This window comes from Rhea pennata, chromosome 9, assembly GCF_028389875.1.
Source record: "Rhea pennata isolate bPtePen1 chromosome 9, bPtePen1.pri, whole genome shotgun sequence".
Lineage (NCBI taxonomy): Eukaryota > Metazoa > Chordata > Aves > Rheiformes > Rheidae > Rhea > Rhea pennata.
In genome coordinates this window covers 15,483,028-15,496,879 of record NC_084671.1, presented here as the reverse complement: position 1 = coordinate 15,496,879, position 13,852 = coordinate 15,483,028, and the positions used below count along the sequence as shown (strand labels likewise).

At 37.1% G+C, this 13,852-nt stretch overlaps 1 protein-coding gene across 2 annotated transcripts in view; it reads left to right on the top strand.

The window, feature by feature from the left end:
- The first annotated feature begins 375 nt into the window (after positions 1-375).
- Positions 376-13,852, top strand: part of AGTR1 (angiotensin II receptor type 1) — a 28,024-nt gene continuing 14,547 nt past the window's right edge. For both annotated transcript variants that reach the window (XR_009959321.1, XM_062583112.1), the window contains exon 1: positions 376-458. The gene's annotated coding sequence lies outside the window, so the exon portion shown is untranslated. The remainder of the gene's footprint in view (positions 459-13,852) is intronic.

The window sequence follows — 13,852 nt, the reverse complement described above, 5'->3', positions numbered from 1 at the left end:
AAGAGAACTGGAATGTTTTTAAAAAGGAAAATGGTTGTTTCATTAACTATAATGTAGAGAGCTCAGGTAGGTAAGTGGAACTGCATGGACGGAGCAAAAGAGACTTATTTGTTCTGTGGGGAATAGAATCTGAATGACTGAGAGCAGAAACAGGAAAAAAAAGCAAGCAAAATGAACACAATTCACTCATCTAGACTATTCATTGGACTATTAATACATCTGGATTCTAATGCTAGTTAAAGAGTATCACACTGTTACAATTTAGACCTCTTGCAAATTCTTGCAGCTCTTTTACATCTTACATTTATGATAAACCATCCTGTCTCTCCAAAACCAGAAATTTAATCTCAGAATCCTTTCAAAGTTGCCCGGGATGTGCTTACATCCATGAGAACTGGGACAGGGTACAGCCTGGCCGCTACGGCAGCTGAGTGACCTGGACCCATTTCTGTGAAGAGGTAAGAGACAAGGAGTCTGTGCTCTGGAAGTATATAGCAAGGATCTAAGGAGTTTGTTCAATGCTGTGCCTATGTAGACATGCTGTAAAACTCCCAATATTGTTATCTGGTTTTGAGCATGCTGTATTTTTACATACATTGCAAACTTTTGCATGTTTACTCAAAGATTAGAGATTTAGCTAATCTTGCTTCATTTCTTAAGCCTTATCTAGTTTATTGTCCATGTTTGTGCCTCACACTCTCAGTTGTGCAACAGTTCCATCAGAAGTGGTCCTCCGCACTAATGCTGATACTATGTTCTGCCATATGTTCCTCCCAAATAAAAAATTACCAGTTTTGCAGTGTTCCTGGATAGCAGCTCTGATCTGTGGACAGTTCCTCCTCGGGAAAGCTATGGGATTTTTAAAAAGTCAACCTCTGTGTTGTTAGGATCACTTTTGAGAAACTAAGTCAGAGAAAATTGCAGAACATCACAAAATTTTAGAAATGTTGTAGAATTATAAAGACAAAGCTGGAAATATGTGTCACTGATAAAGAGAGGGGAAAGCAGAGGGAACACTAACCTCCCTTTCCCCACCATAGTGTTGGTTTCTACGATGCTAACAGCAATAAGCAGAGATTGCTGAGAATTTTGAACCCCAGCTACTTACGCAGACAGTGTGGGGCTTCACTTTAGAAATGCGATTCTGTTATCCAGGTAAATCAGATATTAGTTCTGGAACTAACATTTTATGCAAAGTAGAAATCTTTGTAGGTAGCACAGGTTGAGTTCAAATACACTGGAGAACTTTGACTGGGCTGCAACATAATTTACTAGTACAGCTTAAAGATGTACAGACCTTGTGTATGAGGTCCAGACACAGCAACCTGGTGAGTGCCAAAACTAGAAAAGCTCTAAAAGGGCTGTTTTGTTGTGTACAACTGCTATTGCCCTGAAAGTTACTAATCATCTCATCATTTTATGTCTCTTCCCTGTGGTCTTAAAAACTCTGCAGGATGGAAAACAATTCACTAAGCTTTTGCTAACCACAAGGTATTTTTAGTTCACTTTTTATCAGCAGATTTGTCTCATAAGATCTCTTTTACCAATACACACTATCTATCCAGAAGTCATTGTACTCAGAGCATTTATACCATGTTTTATATCATTTTCTAAAAATCATCCTTTGGCACAAAAACCAGTGAAAGATGTACCCTAGAAGAATCTGTATTATTTTTGAACATTGTAGGCAATTCAACAAATCTGACAAACAAGAAAAGTTATGATACTCATACTCTGCTTTTTACCTCAACTGTAACAAGTAAGTTAAAAGAGGTTATCTCTATTGTAAATCCTAACAGCTGTGATTGTTTGAGACAAAGTGCATATGAAATAGAATGGCTGGTCTAATCATTTACTGACTTATCTTCAGATAAATGATAGATTAGACTAAAATTACTTTGGGCTTTCAGCTGAATCGTAACCAAGGGCAGGAAAATATAAAGCTCAGAATGGCATGCTGTTACTGTTCGCTGTTGCACCATCATCTAAAAGTACTACAGATTTGGGGCTCTCAGGCACCTCTTACAATTTTCATTCCATTTGGTTTGTGCTTGATAGCAAAACTGTCCAGGTATCAGCTATATAAAAATGCTGGCTGGAATGCTTGGTTACTATTTGTGGTGTTTATCTGCTTTTATTGTAGTTGAGTAGCATTTCTTTTATAGAGACAGAAAATGGGTAATAACTGAAGATAATCTCACAGCAGGAAAGTGAGATCAGATTGGCAGTGCGTCAGTGAGTGGCATGATTGAAGACGAGGCAAACAGCAAGCTACAGCAAAAGGTTAACGCTGGCACTATTCTAAAGAAACTGGTATTGAATTTGGGCAAGACCAAGATTTAGTCAGTAATTCAGTGTTTGAGAGGAAGGCTCTAATTAGAGTTTAGGCCAGAACAAGGAATGATTTAACCAAATGCCCAATTGTAATTCTTCTCTTTATTTCTATGTTCCTGGTTCCTCTCTATTTCTAGATTGTACAGATTTGCCAGTTACTTATACATTGTTAGCTAGTGGAATATAAAATCAATAGATGCAGTACAGGAACATAAATAGAATATAAAACAGCATTTCTGAGTTCCCTCAGTTTGAGGAAAACTGAGGGGGCTACACTGAATGAAAGTACCATACCTCAGTGTTTCTAGCTCAGAAACACCCATGCAAGTAGTAAAACATTCCAGAAAACCACTGAACAGCTGTTCTTTCTTGTTGGGGGGCTTACGCAAGGGAGAAAAATGCATGAGCTGACTTCCCTAAAAACGTCCTGTTGGTGGTTATCCTCCGTTTAACCCTGCTTTAGCATCCTCACAGCCTGGCCAGACTCATTGCTCAAAGCAGCCAGCACAGAGTGTACAAACGTGCAGCCTGACCTTGTTTATTTAGAAACCATGCGTGGCCCTCCCAGTCAGAGTTCACAGCATGGGTTTCTCCTTTTTGTCTTTCTTTATAAAATTCTACTCTTTTTAATCTTTTTTTTCCCTTTCTCCTTCATTCTTCACTTATTCCTTTTACCTCAACCTAAAATTTCATACAATTTTCTTTTTTTTTTTTTTTTTTTTTTTTTCCTCTCTGAGGTACACTTTATCCCAAGAGTTGGTGGGGACTGAGGTATTTCTGACTGCGCTGAGTTTCTGGCAGTTGCTCAGGATTTTCTCTGTCCTCAGGTTTTCTCCTTAGTACATAACAATCAGAAGTGGAGAGCACAGGGCAGGCATAAACAGCTGATTTCAAAGTGGGACTCTAGCTCTACCATTATTTTTCTCTTTATTATTTTACTATTAGCTTTGTTACTAGCAGCTTTCCATGATAAGATCATTATTTTTTTAATCAAAACAGGCCTTAATTCAAGTTAAACATATTTCTCAACCCCTATGCTTCCTAAAGAGCACTTTATATTCACCAACTTTCTTAAACATCTTATCAAGAAAGGCGTATCAGTACAGAAGATTCACACATCCGAGCAGTCCCTCAGTTCAACTAGTAAGTTTTACTTTAGCAGTAGAAGAGTTACACGAGACCTTTCTAACAGCACAGTGTCACCTTTTCCAGGCATTTGTACAGTCATGTTCGCTTGAGAACCAAGACTGTGCTTGATCCAGGATGCACTGATTCACAACACCTCAGATGAGCTCACACTCTGGCTATAACAGTGAGGCACCTGCTGTCTAGGCACTAGAATGCTATTTTCTTCAGTAAGCTATTGCAAGGGACAAGTTTTTCTTTAAGTGTAAAATGCTTGGATTTTTTTTTTTTTTTTTTTTTTTTAAGGGGGCATTTCACTTTTTGGTTTGTTGGTTTGGCTACCTCTATTGCTGGTCCCCAGTACCTGCAAGGAGCATCTGTGAGGGACAGGACAGTAAAGAGTTCATGAATTACTGAATTTATTTTCAACTGACTAATAAATTTTACTTTTGGGAAAAAAACAGGAAGCAAGCTGTACAAATTTGGCAGAACATCTATTTTGCTGTAATTCTGTTAAGTTTGCTGCCTTCTAGACAAAGCACTGGGGATCACAGTGTCCCTTTTATCATGGGTGATAATAGCTTTCACACTGGCATGGATTAAGGTGTCTGTATTTGACCTTCACTCTCATTGATTAATCCCTTAGCATCACGCTAGTCCCGCTGAATTACATAAACATAAATACATTGCTTGCATTTATATTTGGCTAATCATCGAATTTCCTTGTAGTCTTCATATGAGCTGCCTTAAATAAGAGTTCTGCGTAGGTGAAAGCACAATCAGGCCTCTACATTTTCTATGTTGTACTTGCTAACATTTATGATACTACTAGTTATCTCATAGCCTCAGCTGCATTACCATTTTAAAGATTTTTTTTTTTTTTTTTTGGTCTGAATAAACTCCTGTACTTTATCAGTTACCAATAGTGTTTTCCTTTCTGCCTTTGGTTTCCTTTTCCTGACCCTAATGAGGCATTCATTAAGAAGCCTGCATGCTGATTCTTTGCTTTTAATCATTTAACTTTTCCCTCCAGGCTATTACTAACATTCTCATTTAAAGAAAAATAAAAAGTTCCCTTTGAGGTGTATTGCCTTAGTACAATATTTTCCCACTGTAAGAATATCTAAATTAATTTTTATATGCATTATATTAAAATGCATCATCTTGGTCATACTTCTGCACTGAAGCAAGCCTTGTTAATGTAGTGCTTAATTATGATCCATAGAAGACAAAGCTTTCTCTGAATCAGAGAATCAAAATTTAACAATCATATCCTTGCAACTAAATTCACAATGCATTTATTTTCACTTTAAAACCTGTGCAGCAAGACAAATACTACTTTTCAGAATGAAAAAGGGAAAAAAAATGATCACAAGAGGTTTGTTCTTCCCCAGAGCCAGAACACTTTGGTTAGCATGGACTTATGGGGAACACAGTGCTAAAGCTTGCACATTATTGGTTTGGTTAACATGAGAGATACTTTAGTGATACAGAATTGGTATGTGTCTGTGTCCACATGTGAAGGCCATATCTGCATGAGCAAGCATTAGATTTTCAGCTACTCTTTTCATTACTCAAAGCAAAAGTTTCTGCCAATGACTTTAACCACACTGGACAGGTAAGAAACAGGGAAGTGATTTGGTAGAGTATTTTAGTAGTGGAGGAGTCTTTTTAGACCTAATATGCAACATTAACTACTCCGAGCCACCTAGGTAATTTCCATTAGATCAGAAAGTGAGGCAGACGAACACGATTATTTCTAAAGCTTGAAAAATCTTTACTGGCTTGCTGTTCACTAATTTACATTTGCCTTCTATGTTTGCAGCAGGGGGGGAAAAATAAAAGCTCCAACTGGAGAAGGGATTGTATATTAAACCTATAAAGATTTCAGGTACATCATGGCCCTGCCTTGGTGGTTTAGCTTAATGGCAGGAAAGTATCCTTGATTAACGTATAGGTAAAGCCTTGCACATGTGTCAGAATGCTTTGAGCTGTGCAGCAAAACAGAAACAAATTTATGTGCATAAAATCTTGTAGCACTTTTCTTACTGTTTTAAAATAAAGTCATACAGAAAGTAACTTCCTTGTATCAGAAATCTATAAGTAACTTTATCTTGTGGAGTTCATTACTTATTATGTTTATTATCTCACTTATAACTAGGGAAAATTGAGAAGCTTGTGTTATATATATGATGTGAACTTTCACTTCTGCATCTTCTAGCTTTGCAGAAGATTAATGTGATTGTGAGAATATAGGTAAATCATAGAATCACAGAATCAGTAAGGTTCTGATCATCTAGTCCACCCCCCCCCTGCTCAAGCAGGGTCACCTAGAGCATGTTAGACATGGGTTGCATCCAGGCAGGCTTTGAATATACCGAGAGAAGGAGACGCCCCAACCTCTCTTGGCAGCCTGTTCCAGTGCTCTGTCACTCTTACAGTGAAGAAATTCCAAAATGATGCTATGGGCTCTGAATAAATTAAATGACCAGGAAGAAGCAGGGAAGCCTCTATTTGGACTGAGTTGAAATTCCATGAAGAATCCCCACAACCTCCCGTCTTTGTCCACAATATTAGCTTTGTCCCTCACCAGCTGCAGACAGGTTGCTTTCTCCTGAGGAAGCAAGAGAAACTTAATTAAAGTATCCCTGTAGTACTTTTATACTAGTAACATCACTGATTTTATTGGAGTTGCTTATTTCACAGTAAAGTGAAACTAGAAAAAGGCTGAAGAACCTGCACCTAGATTCTCAGAAAAATCCTTCCCTTCCCTTCCCCCCCCCCCCCCCCAAGGAATGGGTGATTTGGTTCACTAAGAGGCATTATAGCTTCTGCCTTTCTATACTGTTTTCTACTGTGATCTCGACCAGTCAAGGAAAAGATACCAACAGGGACTCTATTTTGCTGAGAGCATATCACTCATGAATTAACCATTTCAGAACACATAGATCTACACCATCCTATTTCTGCTAAATTATCAGCCACCACTACTATAATAAAGACATTCAAATTATTCAATGTTTATCTATTTTTATTCATAGGCTGGTATAGGTATACCTATTCATATCACTCTGTAGCTGGGCTTTCAGAGACCTGATTGTAATAGCCTTCTTATTTAGGTGTGCTACCCTGTAATACCCCTCTTATAGCTTGCCTTAATCTGGCCATACTGAATTGTTTTGTCTGCCTCCCTATGCTATTACTTATTTTCTGTCCTCTCATGACCATTGCATTTTGTGGTTTCCACATTCCCAGCATAATTTTTAATGCCATTTTATCCCTTACTACATTTTTTTCTACCCAGACTGAAAAGCAGATTTCATCAAACACCACGCATTACACTTCAGTAATGCATTACACTTCAGTAGGCTTAACAAACTGAGTAAGAGATATGACCATTTACCTTTGTCATTGACTCATCCGAAATAAGAGAAGTTGAGGGTATGGAGAATCTTCAGTGTCAGAGGTAGGGAAGTCCAGAGGAAAAACCAACTGTGTGCCTGTCACTTCCTCACAGGCTGTTCTGCAGGAGTATTGTTACTTGCCTGTAGAAAAATAATCTTTCAGTGTGGTGCAAGTTTATAATACAGCTAACTTCAAATTAAAATACAACAAAGCCTTGGACTCTTATATACTGCATGACCTGGGAGGCAGAGCCCATACATGTGTGACCTCTCTTATGTCCTGAAGGCAGTATAGGAAGGAAGCCCGATGAAACAATAATATTTTGTGGCTCAGTTTTATAAACCTTAATGTATGTGAGTTGCTGTTACTTATTTACTGGAATAATTTAAATATGTGAAATATTTGGTGGTCAGGACCCCAAAGCATTACTTATGCCATAACTGTCATCATCAAAAAATTAAATCCCAAAATACAAATAACCTCCAAAGAGGCAGAGATTTCATTTGACTCCAGAAGAAAGATGTGGATAGCATTCTTGAGGTTGCGAACCTTCACTCCCTTCCCCCATACTGAAGTAACTTCCATATCTTATGAATTCTCAGTATATGTTTTCACACAAGAAAGCCTGACTTTTCTACAGCTATTGGTGTATCTGACCCACTAAAACCTTTGTATTTGGATTCCTGAGCACCAAAACTCAGCCTGCTTTCCCTAACACAGCCAAATTGTTTCAGATTGCATCTTCTGTGTTGACTGTGCCCTTAATATCATGCTTTTTTGAAAAGCTGCAATTCTTACACCAAAAGAGCAACAATCTACCTATGAGATTTTGAGCATTTGCCTGACTTCATCCACAGTGACCCAGGAGAAAGTGCATCATAGCTTCTAGTGGGGGTAAGGTGCCTAAAGTTTGGCTGACTTTCAGCAGCTTTTGAAAATCTCACACAAGATAACTATGTGCTTTTTTTAAGCTAATCGAGGAGTTAGCAAAAGCAGTTTCCTCCTCACCACAAGTTGTGCTTCACAGAGCACTCTGTTCTAGAGCATCATCCTTTCAGTGGTTGTATGTAACAGAAATGCATGATTTCTGCTGCTGAATCTTTGAATATTTGTAGTCACCACACTTCTTTCCTGTGCTGTTCCCAGTTACAAGCTTTTTGTCTTGACCGTGTTTCATCAGCAGACCAGCACCAGCATTGCCACAAGCTAGAAAATAGAAATATTTCCAGAAAATTTGCCTTTCCTTGAGCTTTGGAGATGAGCTTGGTTTGATGATCACATTCAAGCCTTTTCAGTCTTGCATGTCAAAGTGGGCATAAATGACTAAAGGTCCTCAGTTGTAAAAAGATAGCCATGCAAGTTGTGTTTCCTCTTGCCAGACACAATCCTGGCCACAGCACTTCTTGGCATGATTGAGACCTCCAAGTTGTGTCTAGGTCTGATTCTATTGTCTGTTATAAACTCAAGTATTCTTAAAAGCAGCAGATCATAAACATAAATGCCTCAATATCTTTGTATGCTGCTCATAACATTGGCTTTTCCCTGAATAGCAACAGAATAGAAAAGCCGTATCTTACATTCAGAGCAGTCTGTGGAAGCATCCTTTATTTCCCAAAAGAGACCGCCCTCCAGTTGATACTCACGTTCCACTGGATTGATGAAACCTTTGACCAGTACTAGGAAGAGCTCGACAATGAAACTAAAAAGACTTGTTTAGTGTTAGATGCACAAAAGAATTCACCTCAGCAAGAAATAAGAATGGCCAGAGATCAATGGTATTCAAAACTATAGCGTCTCATAACTCTTTATTAAGCTCCATATGCTCTGAACTACCACAGTTTTTCTCCTGAAAAATGGGAAGAATGGTTGTTGTTATTTTTATATACTTTGAAGGCACCCAGAAGCCTCAGTGATGAGAATCACAAAATTTTAAAGACAGAGATAGATTAATAGGTATACGAAATATTCAATAAGTCAAATTGTCATTTAAAATTTGATCTGAAAAGAATGAAGTATTTCTCACATGTGACATATGATCTCTATTCTGTGGGAAAAGGCCATGATAAGGGCTTTCAGCAGTGCTTCTTCATGAAGTTTTCTTTTTTTTCCCCCTCTTGCCTCCCCACAACTTGTAATGCAAGACTGAAAATAATTCTGTGCTAAAATATCCAGATCTAGATGCAAACTCTGTCAGTCATCAGGCGGGAGGAGTCCACAGTAGAAGCTTATGATTCTTTCTTCTATGCAAATAATGGTGCTGATAGAAATCCTAGACCCTAAAGTCTATCTCACAGACCTATCTTTTACCTAAAAGTCTATCTCTTATAGACCTAAAAGTCTTAGATATCCAAAAGTTACATTTGTGTAGGAATTTATATTTCTGTGGAATTAAAAAAAAATACATATTTGAAAAATTATTATTCCGTGGAACTAAGCTATCAGTATAGAAACTTACGAATTCATCAGATGATTTCACTCATTCTTAACAAACCTGAATTTGATTTTTCTTCTATTAAAAATGACCACAAGGGGCACACTATATTTTATATAGTCAGTACCAGCTGCAATAAAGGAAAAAAATGTTAATTCATTCTTTTACTATCATTCAGAGAAAGTAACCATGCAGCATATCACTCTTCACAGTTCAAACTAATCTCACTTTTATTTGTTTTGGGACTTGATGGCTTACTCTTGTTAACTATTGATTCTCTTGGGTACTTCTAAATACCTGAAAGATAATACCTAAGCAGGGATCACAGTTGAAGTTTTGCTATGCATGTATTTCCTGTTTGATGATAGTTTCTTTTTCTAGCACAGGAATTTCCAAATTAAGAAAGTAAATCACTTCTGTTAACCTGAAGCTGTATGTTGTTAGCAAAACAATGCCTTATTTTATGTTGTCCTTCAAGAACCTTCAGGAGTTCAAGTACTGCCTGATCGGAAATAGATTTTTTTTCTGGCATCCAGTGTGCAGTATGCAGTAAATGGGATTGTTAACAGTAAGATGAGGTAGTATATCCCTGAATTTTGATAAGCCTACCAAATATTCATAATTTTTCTCTCCTAGGGAGAGCGCCATCCTTTCTTTTTGGTCAAGCTAATGGCTAGAACATAGGTGCAAAAATCCATGCTGGATAGATAAGACTTTGAAATGAAGGCATCAACTATCATTAACATATCCAAGTATCTTCAACTTCTTTTAGAACAAAAAGGGAATTCCTTCTCTGGGGGTACAAACAAGAAGAGTGACTGCCTACTACTTTAACAATGGATTTATCATATTTAAAAACTAGTTCAGGTATTGGTTTAATAACCGAGATAAAGAAAAGATGATACTCATTCTTGTCAAGACAGAGCAACTGAGGTGACTGAGACGAGGGAACATCACATAGAAATTCCCTTTTTAGATTTGCAGAGAAGATTCTGAAGCTCAGCCTTTTGATGTTTAGTTTGAGAAGTACTGAACTGGAAGCATTAAGCTAAAGTTTATTTTACTGTCTCTATTGAATCAGTTTTTCAGTTTTAAATTACTGTTTGGATAATTTTATATGAATATCTCCTAAGGACATACAATACCTAAGACATTAAACACTAGAATTTGCAATACATTCATATATACAGTCTTGGTCAAAGAATGAAAACAGAGATTGCTCTGAAAGATAAACATGAAAGGAAGAGACCAGAAGGTGGTGTGGAAAGCATAGCAGGAATATTGGGTACACTGTCAAGCTAGAACTAGTGATCCCTAAAACTGTTACCTCAATGGTATTCCCCAAGAGACTGGATGAACGCATTGCATTTTGAGAATGATTAATCCTTTATAGTGTTTTGGAGTTCAGTTCTACCTTTATTGAACACAAAAATGTTTTTCCTCCCCTTAACAAGAGAGGAAAAATCATGTACAGAAGACATGTTCCCAGAAAATAAACCTTGCTTTTAAAGCTAAACCTAGGAGATTGAAAAGAAAAAAAAAAAAAAAGAAAGAAAAGAAAGAAAAAGAAACATATAAACTAAAATATTTTGCTAAAAGTTAAGAGTAGTACCGTTTTGGCAAACCATAACAAAGGCTCTGTAGATCAGTCAACATCAACCTTCAGTACATACACATAACAACAACCATCATGCCAAACTAGCATTCGCTAAACCATTAAACTCTAGTGAAGTTGAGCAATACTTCCTTGGCACTAACATCTGTGAATTTCACGGAAAAGTGTACATCAGGATTTCCCAACTCCTCAGGGGAAACAACAACAACAAAAAAAACCCAAAACCAAAAATACACACACGCGCGCGCGAGAGAGAGAGAGAGAGAGAAGGGAATTGGTAGAGTTAACTCTGGCCAAAGAGCTAAGTACTGTGACGAAATATTTCCAATGTTCCTGGACTCTAAGCACTACTAGAGTATAGGCAAAAAAAAGTCCAAGCTTTCATATTAACTAAAAATTCTAGCTGTAAAATTCTTACAGTGTAGATTGTTAAAAAGTAGAAATTTGCCACATCTATACATTGTAGTATCACCAGGCATGGTCTGAAGATGTTGCATTTCGAAAGCCAATATTTTTCTGCTTTAAAGAGTAAGAACAAGCCAAGAATACTTGGCTTGTTCCTCATTCAAGGGATGATCCACAGTCTGCTTCTATCAGTGAGTTCTTCCCTCCCACCTCCGATGAACTTTGCTTCAGGCCCTTGGATTTTAGGAACTTAAACTGGGTCAGTGTCCCAAAACTGATGATCTCTCACACTCCCTGCAAAATGGGGCAGATCTCTCAATTTCTCCAAAGTCTTGCGGATCAACAGAGGACCCTAAGGACTGCCTGAAAGCAGAGGCAGCAAGGACAGGACTGGCTCTGGGAAAATGCTGTAGTTTCCAAGCTGGGCCCCTACACATCACTAAAATAACTTACTGATGCTCCAGTTAGTTTTCTCCCCTTTCCCTCCCCTACATTTCTCTCCCCTAAACACAGGTGGTCAGGAGACGCTCTGGGTAACTCAGCCTACCAGTATGGAGTCAGAGCCTCAACTAACTGAAGCCTCAAAGAATTTTATGAGTTCTGAATACAGAACAAAAAAACTTGCAATATTGCTATTGGATTATCTTCCAATAGCATTAGTTCAGGGAATACTCATAGAAAGTATTCAGAAGCTTTTTTTTTCATTACTGTATGGCCACAGAATACTAGCAGTTTAAAGCAGGCCTTTCACTTGCACCATTTTTTGCCACAATCTTTGTGCAGACAAAAGATTATTATTCTTTATTCTGTATTTTAAACTTAGCCAACTGTTTACTAGCTTACTATCTCTAGTGCCAGACTTTAATGATTCAGTGAAAACTTTATACCACGCTTGTCCAAGCTTTTCTCCATTTCCACAGAGCACTTTTATTCTGTCTAAATACTCCTGTTTTTAGCAGCTTCAAGATATAACCATATGCTTGTACAGTGTTTCTTGCAAGCATTCCTTGAGTGCATAGGGATTCATTGACACTGTATAACCCTTGGTTGACATAAATATAGGACAAGACACTGATTATTTCTGTTTATCTGGCGAAAAGCAGTATAGTTCATTTCAAGTTCGTGGTTCTACTTCACTCATCTACTTGTCTAAATAAAATAAATACCACCATAGTACTCACAGCCACTTGAGGGAGAGAAGGGGAGGCTCCATCTAGAGGGTAGGAAAACCTAGAGTGTAAGAAAGCTTGTAAGAGCTTTTGCTCTCACTAGTGTTAGGCAATTGTTTAATTAAGTAAATCATTTGAAACAGAGTAACACCACCATGTCTTGTCAGCATCCAAAAGGGTAATAAGAAACCCAAGTGCATTAGTGAAAGAGGCAGAAGAGAGCAAAATGGAAGGGATAGTTAATTTCTTTTATTATGAGATTGTTTACAATTCATGAAATAAGGCACTTGATCTAAAAAAAAAAAAAAAAAAGAAAAGAAAAAAAAACTAGATAGTAAAGTCTGGGAAGGCTGACATTGCCATGTCATTTTCCAAAATTCCTAAAATTCCTTTAGAAAAAAGAAGGGATTAAAAATAGCTCTGAAGTGGCATTTTTAACAATAAAAACACCTCCTTCTAAATAGGAAAATACATGTTTGAGTCAAGTTAGCTTAGAAGTGAAGTTAACCTAGAATTAAATAAAATTACTTTCAGTAATTCTGGATGATATTTGGGGGAAAAGAAGGGGAAAAAAAAGACTTGCATAATTAACAATGTGCCTAGTAATTTTTAAAAACTCTTTTAGCCTAATGAGTAGGTGTTACTATTTTTCATCTACATTTTTAAAGTATAATTTTAATCTTTCTCTAAAAAAATCTTTCTTTTCTTAATTTGGTTCAGAAACCTTAGAGAGTTAAGGCTGCATATGTCTTTGAAAAAATAAAATGACTTACTAGCACAAGAATTGGGCTGAAGGTTAGCAGAAGCAGGAATATACTAGAATAAAGGAAAATAGACATATGCTATTAGATACTACAATAAACTTGAAATTGTTCCCTCTGGTACATTATACTTTACTTAAATGCAGAGGTACACATTAGGTCTTTTGTTTTGTCTTTGCATTCTAAAGAACTAATGTTGAAGGAAGAGGATATTCAGAAAAGACTAAGTGACAGTATCTGAATATAAAATGAAGCAATTCTTATTTTTAAATAGGAAATACAGACCTCTAGTGGTCAAAATGTATATAATATGAATACAACTTCAGAGAAACTTAAATGTCCCATTAACTACGTTACTTTCCCTTTCATTTACATTTTTTTTTCTCCTCCCCAAAACAAAGCAATTCAAACTAATATCCCCTTAATTCCACAGTCTAGTCATTCTGCAAGCATTGATTTTTCCAGGGAAAAAGTCCTTTCATCTGTCCTTTTCTCACATAAATTTTATGACTAAAATTGAGCTATGACTAAAGTTGAAAGCTACTTGGGAAGTGAATGGAAAAAGAATGTGAGTTGTTTATGAAAACAGACAGAAAGAGAGATGATC